The sequence below is a fragment of the Haematobia irritans genome, chromosome 2, assembly GCF_050003625.1.
Source record: "Haematobia irritans isolate KBUSLIRL chromosome 2, ASM5000362v1, whole genome shotgun sequence".
NCBI classification, from domain to species: domain Eukaryota; kingdom Metazoa; phylum Arthropoda; class Insecta; order Diptera; family Muscidae; genus Haematobia; species Haematobia irritans.
Genome location: NC_134398.1, coordinates 47,624,710 through 47,634,681, shown reverse-complemented (window position 1 = coordinate 47,634,681; position 9,972 = coordinate 47,624,710). Strand labels below are relative to the sequence as shown.

Sequence of the window (9,972 nt, the reverse complement as noted above, 5' to 3'; positions counted from 1 at the left end):
ATAAGTTTGTCATTCCGTTTGTAACACATCGAAATATTGCTCTAAGACCCCATAAAGTATATATATTCTGGGTCGTGGTGAAATTCTGAGTCGATCTAAGCATGTCCGTCCGTCCGTCCGTCCGTCCGTCCGTCCGTCCGTCTGTTGAAATCACGCTAACTTCCGAACGAAACAAGCTATCGACTTGAAACTTGGCACAAGTAGTTGTTATCGATGTAGGTCGGATGGTATTGAAAATGGGCCATATCGGTCCACTTTTACGTATAGCCCCCATATAAAGGGACCCTCAGATTTGGCTTGTGGAGCCTCTAACAGGAGCATATTTCATCCGATCCGGCTGAAATTTGGTATATGGTGTTGGTATATGGTCTCTAACAACCATGCAAAAATTGGTTCACATCGGTCCATAATTATATATAGCCCCCATATAAACCGATCCCCATATTTGGCTTGCGGAGCCTCAAAGAGAAAAAAATTTCATCCGATCCGGCTGAAATTTGGTACATGATGTTGGTATATTGTCTCTAACAACCATGCCAAAATTGCTCCATATCGGTCCTTAATTATATATAGCCCCCATATAAACCGATCCCCATATTTGGCTTGTGGAGCCTCTAAGATAAGCATATTTCATCCGATCCGGCTGAAATTTGGCACATGGTATTGGTATATGGTCTCTAACAATCATGCAAAAATTGGTCCACATCGGTCCATAAATATATATAGCCCCCATATAAACCGATCCCCATATTTGGCTTGCGGAGCCTCAAAGAGAAGCTAATTTCATCCGATCCGGCTGAAATTTGATACATGATGTTGATATATGGTCTCTAACAACCATGCAAAAATTGGTCCACATCGGTTCATAATTATATATAGCCCCCATATAAACCGATCCCCAGATTTGGCTTGCGGAGCCTCAAAGAGGAGCAAATTGCATCCGATCCGGCTGAAATTTGGTACATGGTATTGGTATATGGTCTCTAACAACCATGCAAAAATTTGTCCACATCGGTTCATAATTATATATAGCCCCCATATAAACCGATCCCCAGATTTGGCTTGCGAAGAATCCAAGAGAAGCAAATTTCATCCAATCCGGTTGTAATTTGGAACATGGTGTTAGTATATGATCTTTAACAACCGTGCCAGAATTGGTCCATATCGGTCCATAATTATATATATCCCCCATATAAAACATTCTCCAGATTTGACCTCCGGAGCCTCTTGGAGGATCAAAATTCATCCGATCCGGTTCAAATTAGGCACGTGGTGTTAGTATATGGTCGCTAGCAATCATACCAAAATTAGTCCAATCACACAAAAATTGGTACATATCGGTTCATAATCATGGTTGCCACTAGAACCAAAAATAATCTACCAAAATTTTATTTTTATAGAAAATTTTGTCAAAATTTTATTTCTAGAGAAAATTTTGTTAAAATTTTATTTCTGTAGAAAATTTTGTCAAAATTTTATGTCTACTTTGTCAAACTGAATTATATACGTATTGGATCGATCTTTTTTGATTTAATATATACCACACACAATTTAGAAGATGGTGTTAGTAGGTTTTAAGATAACTTGCCATCGGCAAGCGTTACCGCAATTTAAGTAATTCGATTCTGGATGGCAGTGTTTAGAAGAAGTTTCTACGCAATCCATGATGGAGGGTACATAAGCTTCGGCCTGGCCGAACTTACGGCCGTATATACTTGTTGTTTTTTTTTTTCTATAAAAATTTTTATTATTCATTCAGTTATAGTCATATTCATATCTGCTCATTCATAACTAAACAGAAAGATGAAATACTTTCGTCATCTATTCATCTGACACTTGTATTTGGTTTCCTATTCATATTTTTAATGTGAGCAATTGAGTCTCCTTGTTAGGTGAGCACTTTTATATCAAGTGTAAAAATCCTATATAGAGACCTTACAACTTGCTCCCCTGTCTTTGCTAGCAAGTACAGTCATAATTTCCCATTAAAAATTCTGTGAGTCTGGCATATGTCTACAAATATTATTTGGGTTTATTAGAAGGAAGAAACAAAACCAAAAGAAGTAAAACAAATATTCATAATACCATCATTAAATATGGAATGGATTTTTATGAGATTTAATTTTTTTTTTTTTTTACATCAACTGGTGGAATATTGTTTTATTAACTCAATTCGCATATCTTCTTAAATATGAATAAAGAAATAAGTACGTCATAAACAAGTGAATACTTATTTTTAATTTAGTATATCAATAAAAAACACAAGTATGCATGCCTTAATTTCGGCCTGGAAGAGTCTTAAATAAAGGGAATTTTTTTTAAGAACTATAGGAAAAGTAAAAACACACACATACACTCACACACAATTCAGCAAAATACATGAAATTTTTACTTAATTCGATAGTAGGTCCATATATTTATACCCTAAATCTCATAGTGGTCAGGGTATAAGAGCTTTGATTTGGCAAAAATATGGTTACCAGAAATATTGATCTAAGACCCTATACAATTTGTACCGATCGACTCAGAAGCACGTCCTGAACCCTTGATGTCAGTCCGTCCGTGTGTCCATGTATTTGGTGTTCGCAGGATTCCGGTCGCAATTATTAACCGATTTTGATGAAATTTGCTACATAGTGGTGAGCTAAATTTTGAGATCCTAGGTAGACCAGAATCCTACTGACAAGCCTCTAAAATTGGTCCCCTCGGCTATGGGAAAATTTTTTCAACTTCTTTCAATTTTTTTTTTTAGAATTTTGAAAAATTAAATTGCTGACAAATTTTGCAGCAACGAAAGTGCTCATCAAGACCTTTTCAACGGCGTATAACACTTATCTGAAAATTATTATTTATCTGCAACTGTTTGCTGTTGAACTGGAGAAACCTTACTCCGAAAGGTTTAGTGGGAGGATACTGAGCTTACCTCAGCCGACAAGACAACCACGTTACACATCGACTGGCAAAAAATTCTTTACGGCGGCTAAAATCGACATAGCGACTCTGGGAAGTACACAATTTTTATCGCGAGACTAACTACAAGTCTATTGTGAAAATGCCAAATAAATTAGAGACCTTAATATGTTTTATAACAAATTTCTTATTCCTATATCGAAAACTGTCTTATGACTTATTTCCACGACATGATCACCTAATATTCTCAATCATTTTTCTAAATTTTCAACGTCTATCATTTTATGTTATAATTGAAGATTAAATCAGTAAATCAATATTTATTTAAATGAAATCTTTATCGATATTGGACATTAAAGAATTTATTGTTCTATTTTTCTACCATTTTTCTACTACCTCTACTACTATTAAAATAACTAAATTCCAATACAAAAAACAATTGTGCAGAAGCCTAGAGACATTGATGAAATGCATCGACTATAAATAAAGCAAAAAAAAAAATAATTAATATTTTGAATATGGTAAACTGTTAATCATTGAAAGGTTTGGGAATACGGTATTCCTGTATACGGACTTTGGTATACACATGGAACATCCCTCTTCTAATACTAGTTCACAATATTATTCAATATTTTCGTCTACTTAAATCGATAATTACTCAAAAGATTTATGCATACGATCGCAAAAAAGAAAAAACCATAATGGGGACACATTAAGCACCCTCTTCGATTGCTTTCTCTCTCTCCCTAATAATCTACACTGAAGATTTATCCACACATTTTTTCTACATTATGAAATATTTACATTTGTAAATAGGGCTAGAGCTAGGGTTAAGCCAGCTCATCAATTGCTTTCTCTCTCTCTCTCTCGCTCTCTCTACTATACTACTCAACATTTTAGAAACCTTACTACACTACTAATATTAGTCCACAAGGCATTTTAAGCCACCTCTTGGATTGTTTTCCCTCTTTCTCTCTCCCCCTCTACTCTAATATTCAACACTGTAGAAACCCCATCATACTCTATGTTCGTTCAAATATTTGTATAAAATCTATGCTCAATTGACACAAATAATTTACTCTCAAAAACCATAAATATTTGCCGTAATAGCTTTGACCTGCGATTTATATCTCTCATCCCATGTGCAAGACAAATATGGGCACATTATTGGTTTCTGTTTTGGTTGAACAATAAATAACCCCAAGTGGTGTTTACATTTTGTTATTCTATAAAAAAAGAGACAATTAAAATTTTTGGTTGCAAAATGCCTGTTCAATTTTTCTTTGTGGTATAATTTATTGGCTATTAGGTGGTAGATTTTAAATCAAACAAAAATAAAAATAAAACAACAATAACGGATCAATAAATTTTGGAAAGATATTGACAAATATAAAAACTTTATGTGCTATGATGTGAAGGAAATTTTTGTATGATAAAATTCATTGGACACGGTCCAAATTTAGCCTACGGATCACAAATTGGATCCCCAATGTGTGATCCGTAGGGTAAATTTGGAAACTCTTTTTGGTTACGATTTAAGTAGGGCATCTGTAGACCCGAGCTGTGAACCCGGAGATCTCAGTTGAAGTTCTGTACAAAAGAGCCGCGAAGCTCTCAGTAGGGAAACTGTAGACCTGAAGGACTCTGTTAACGAACTTTAAACTCGGAGACCTCAGTTGTAGTTTTGTAGATTTAAAGGTCTCAGTAGGGAAAGCCACCCAGATAGCGAAGGTGATAGTACGGAAACTGTAAGCTAGAAAGTTGTGGTAGGGTAATTGTAGAGCTGAAACTTCCACCAGGGGACTTTAACGTCACAATAGGAGACCTTTGGAAACAATGGGGCTCTGTAGACCTGAAGTTCTCAGAAGAGAAAATACTGGCTCGAAGGCTTCAGAAGGGAAAGTTTAAGATTAAAGTTCTGAGTGTATGTGATCTGTATTGAAAGTCTCAGCAGCCTCTGTGGAGGCACTTTAGATGAGAAGACCGGAGTTGGGTTACTGTGGACCCAACGTTTTGAATAGGAGAAGTATAGTCACCAAGGTATTAGTAGAAGAACTATAGAATCGAAAATTTCAATTGAGATCTGTGGATCCGAAGACCTCCTTTGGGGTCGCTAAACCTGGAGGTGTCAGTAGATCATCCTTCAACGTAAAGATATTAGTGGGTAAATTGTAGGACAGGAAAGACTGTTGACCTCAATTTTTGAAGGTCTCAGTAGGAGAAAATTCGAAGAAGGTCTCAGTTACCTCGGAGGCATCAGTTGTAGGACAATTTTTTTTATGCGAACTATATTGAAAATCACAGTTAAGGAATAGTACACCAGAAAGTCTCAGTGGAGGAACTATGGCAACGAAGGCTATCGTTGGGTCACTCTAGACCCGAAGTTTTCAAGTAAGAGATCAACAGGCTCGAATGTTTGGCAGATCAAAGTTAAGAGTATGGCTAACACCTTTAAATTTGAAATTTTAGTTATATTGATTAATAAACAAGTAAGTAAAGTAGAAAGTCGGGCGGAGCCGACTATATCATACCCTAAACCACCATTACAGAATTAGTAATCATAAGCATTTGTGGGGTAACACATATGTCTGGGAGATAAACCGCAGTTGCATATTTAAGATAATTAAGGGGTACATGTCTATGGGTGCTTTGTGTCAATCTGATTATAGCTCATAGTCAATGTTGTCACGGAAAATGTTCGGTTTACCCTACAAGGGCAAACAAGGTTTCCTACTTTCCCATACATTCCCAATTTCCCTACTATATTTTTCGTTAAATTTAAAAAAATTTACAAAACAAAAATGGTTTTAAGTACTTTATTATCTTAAAACATGAATATGCAACGTATATAACTTAGAATATAAATTTGTATTACCACCACGTTTGCCACAGTTGGTAGAATTCTACGAAAATTAGTAATCTTTTTTGTTAAATCTCTATAAAAATAAAATTTTGGAAAAAGTTTCTATAAACAAATTTTTGTGAGAAATGTTTCTATAGAAATAAAATTTTGACAATAAATTCTATAGAAATAAAATTTTGAAATAAAGAAATAAAATGTTGACAAAATTTTCTACAGGAATAAAGTTTACCAGACATTGTTAAAGATCAAGCCTCGCCGGCTTCTAATTTCATCCTCTAGCGCCACCAAAATGTAAAAATTATTACAAATTGTGTTGAGTGAAAATGTCCTACATTGTGGCCCTACGTCCCTACAAGACGCTAAATATTAGAAAAACCCTACATATAGGGAATTTCCCCTACTTCTAGCAACTCTGGCTGTGTTGATATTGCGCCTACGGAGTTAGTATGCCACTAATATTGAGCCCATTATTAAAAAAGAGAAAATCGTTAAATTAGTGTGGGTAATAAATACAAATTTGTAAAAATCGAGCAATATTCTTATGTAAGAGCTACAAGTACGTATAAGTAGGATCGGCTAGTACATCAAAATTTGAAATTTGAGTAACATTGGTTAATAAATAAGAGTACTATGGCCAAATTTGGGAAAATCGAGAGATGCATATATATGGAAGCTATATCTAAATCTGAACCAATTTGCATAATATTTTGCGGGTTTGATTAATACCACAAGATTTGAGTAAGATCTGTTAAGAAATGAGGCCTGTATGGTCAAACATAAGGTTATTAGGGGCGAATTTTTCAAAATCGGGTGATACATATATGGAAGCTATATCAACATCTGAACCGATTTCGATGAAATTTTGCACATATAGTTAGTACTATAGAGGACTGGATCTAGCCAACTTTTAGTAAGATCGGTTAATAAATAAGGGTTCTATGGCCAAATTTGTGAAAATCGGGCTATACATATATATGGGAGCTATTTCTAAATCTGAACCGATTTCGATGATTTTTTGCACATATAGTTAGTGCCATAGAAGACTATATTCAGCCAAATTTGAGTAAGATCGGTTGATAAATAAGGGTTTTATGGCCAAATTTAGAAAAATCGGGCGGTACATATATATGGGAGCTATAGCTAAATCTGAACCGATTTCGATGATTTTTGCACATATAGTTAGTGCTATAGAAGACTACATTTAGTCAAATTTGAGTAAGATCGGTTGATAAATAAGGGTTTTATGGCCAAATTTAGAAAAATCGGGCGATACATATATATGAGAGCTATATCTAAATCTGAACCGATTTGGATGAAATTTTGCAGACTTGAAGGGCGATGGAAAAGATTAGCTTTTGCCAAATTTGGTGACGATCCGTTAGAAAAAAAGCGCAAAGTGACCCCATTTGTCGAAATCGGGCGATACATATATATGGGAGCTATATCTAAATTTGATCCGATTTCAATAGCGTTCGTCCTTGTGCCCAAAAAACACCCTGTACCAAATTTCATCAAAATCGGTTGATAATTGCGACCGGAATCCTGTGAACAACAAATACATGGACAGACGGACGGACGGACGGACGGACGGACACCAAGCGCTAGATCGACTCAGGAGGTGATTCTGAGTCGATCGGTAAATATTTTATGGGGTCTAAAATCAATATTTCTGGTAGGCACATTTTTTGGCCGATCAAACTTATTATACCATGACCGCTATGTGGTGTAGGGTATAAAAAGGATTTTATGGCCAAAGTTGGGAAAATAGGCCCATACATATATGTGTATGGAGCTATATCTAAATATGATCCAATTTGCTTGAAATTCAATAGCATACGTCTTTTATGACGAATTTTATCAAAATCTGCTAAAAATGCGACCGGAATCCTGCGTACAACAAATACTTGGACATAAGGACAGGCGGACAGACACCAAGGGCTAGATCAGGTGATAATTCTGAGTGGATCGGTATATATTTTATGGGGTCTAAAATCAATATTTCTGCTAGGCACATTTTTTGACAGATCAAAGTTATTATAGCCTGACCACTATATGCTTTAAGACATATTTAATTTCGTAAATTGAACCAAAAATTATTTGTTTTTTCTTTTGTACATATAAACAATATTTAGGACCTCAAAAATTATGTTAAACTGTCCTTGCTTTAATAGGTTATCTAACCTTTTGATAATTCCTATAATTTATTTAATATCCACACACATACAATTTAGAGTTGTTTAACCAATTTATTATTTGCTGATGCTTTCATAAATTTTACAAAATATTAAAATCAACTTACATAAATAATTATAGGCTGGATAAACAATAATCATCAGCAGGAAAAATAATTATAAATACAATCTAGTCAAAATAGTTGACCACAGAGAATATGCGAGAATATGCGTTCATCGGTAATTTAGTATATCCGTCCGTCTGTCTGTTCTCTTGACATAAACATTATCGCCCACTCTCATGCATTTTGATTGATGCCAGTTGATAAAGACCACCACCACTACCATAGGAGTTGTCATTTTTGATTCTTGTTATTACGTGTTGTTGTTGTCGTTACACCAAAAATCTTTACAAAATCCACAAATGGATGGATTGATGGCTTTATGTAATGATGATGTTCTGGTTGCTGTTGCTGCTGTTGTTCTTCTTGTTGATGTTGGCGTTGACGGTGATTGTGATGGTGATTTTGGTCATCAAGGATATGTCAGTGCTGTTGAATATTGTAGGTAATGATGTTGTCTATGTGATTTTTGATAATGTCTCTCTGTGGGTTTGGGTGTATTTGGATGCGTGTATATATGTGTGCGAAGAGAGCCTACTCTCACCAGTCTACTATACCATGGCTGTAGTTGTGATAAATGTTTTTATGAAGAATAAACATGTCTCCCAGATATGGTTGTACAGACAATTTGTGTGAGCAACAACAACAAGTCTCGCAGTCCCTATATTTTTGTACCCAGTAATGACCAAACGACCAACATGACAATCTGAAATCACATTCATTCAGCCCATATACACGTTTACACATTAATCAACAAAAATGTCTAGTAGTTATTTAAACTATGGTAGTGTGTTTACATGCTGGACACATGTGTGTGGCAGAGAAATTACAAAATCCAACACACACTCACAATTCTTGATACTCACCATATAGGCAGACTCTATGACGACGCATACACACACTCACACACTCATAAATACTCATGAGAACATATATCACCGAGCATTTCAGACACATTGTTGTTACAAGAGACAAGCATCTCTCTACAATCGACTATAACATTTACAGAGATCATATCATTATGTCCGTTAGACTGCCATTAATGTGAATCCATACAACATTTATACTCTGTAGCAAATGCAAATATCTGTTTATTCAGTTGTGTGGGAGTAAAGTAGCGAAGTAAAATTTTTAAATTAATGTCAACAAAAGTAAACATTATGTAAAAATCAAAAATAAGAGATTGAAGGTTGTTTTGTATTTTGTTTGTGTTTTAATTTTTTTTTTGGTGGACAAGATAAAAAGACAGTTTTAACTGTCACAGCAAAAGGAATGAACCTTGGGCAAAATTTATATGAAATCGCTTGGAAATTTTCGTTTAATTGATAAAGTATTAACATAAATAGTAGGGTAAGTGCAGCAAATGTGGTATAGGCTGGTAATGTGGTATAGTAGCTTTTTTCTCTATCTAACAACATACGAAGAACTAAACCAAACTGAATAGATTGTGGCTGTCAGAAAATGAAGCTATCAAAGATCAATTTGATTTTTGCAACTCTTTCTTTGTGCCAGTTGAAAGAATTCACATTTACCCGTGTTCGAAGGTTTTTTTTGGTGGTTCTTAATCATTTCGTTTTGTGTGAAGATATATTATAAATTTATTAATTTTCGGATGTAAATAAAGAAGAGTACTAAATAAACATAAAATGTATGCAATTGCGATACACATATTGCATTTATTTTATTTTACAAAAAAATCTACATTATGGTGTACCATATTACCTGCACATTTTATGAATCCGTGCTTAATGTGTTTTTTAATAAATTCGCAAATATATCCGAAATTATGGGATTCTAATTTTTCGCTCATAGTTGCGTGGATGGCTAACACTAGTAAAATGAATGTGGTAAAATCTTAGCCACGTCGAAGAAAAACAAAAAATTTGACTTTCGAAAAACAAATGGG

At 34.7% G+C, this 9,972-nt stretch overlaps 1 protein-coding gene across 1 annotated transcript in view; it reads right to left on the bottom strand.

Annotated features, from left to right (window-relative positions):
* Nucleotides 1-9,972, bottom strand: part of LOC142224204 (neuronal acetylcholine receptor subunit alpha-7-like) — a 1,091,332-nt gene that overhangs the window by 532,477 nt on the left and 548,883 nt on the right. The window lies entirely within an intron of this gene.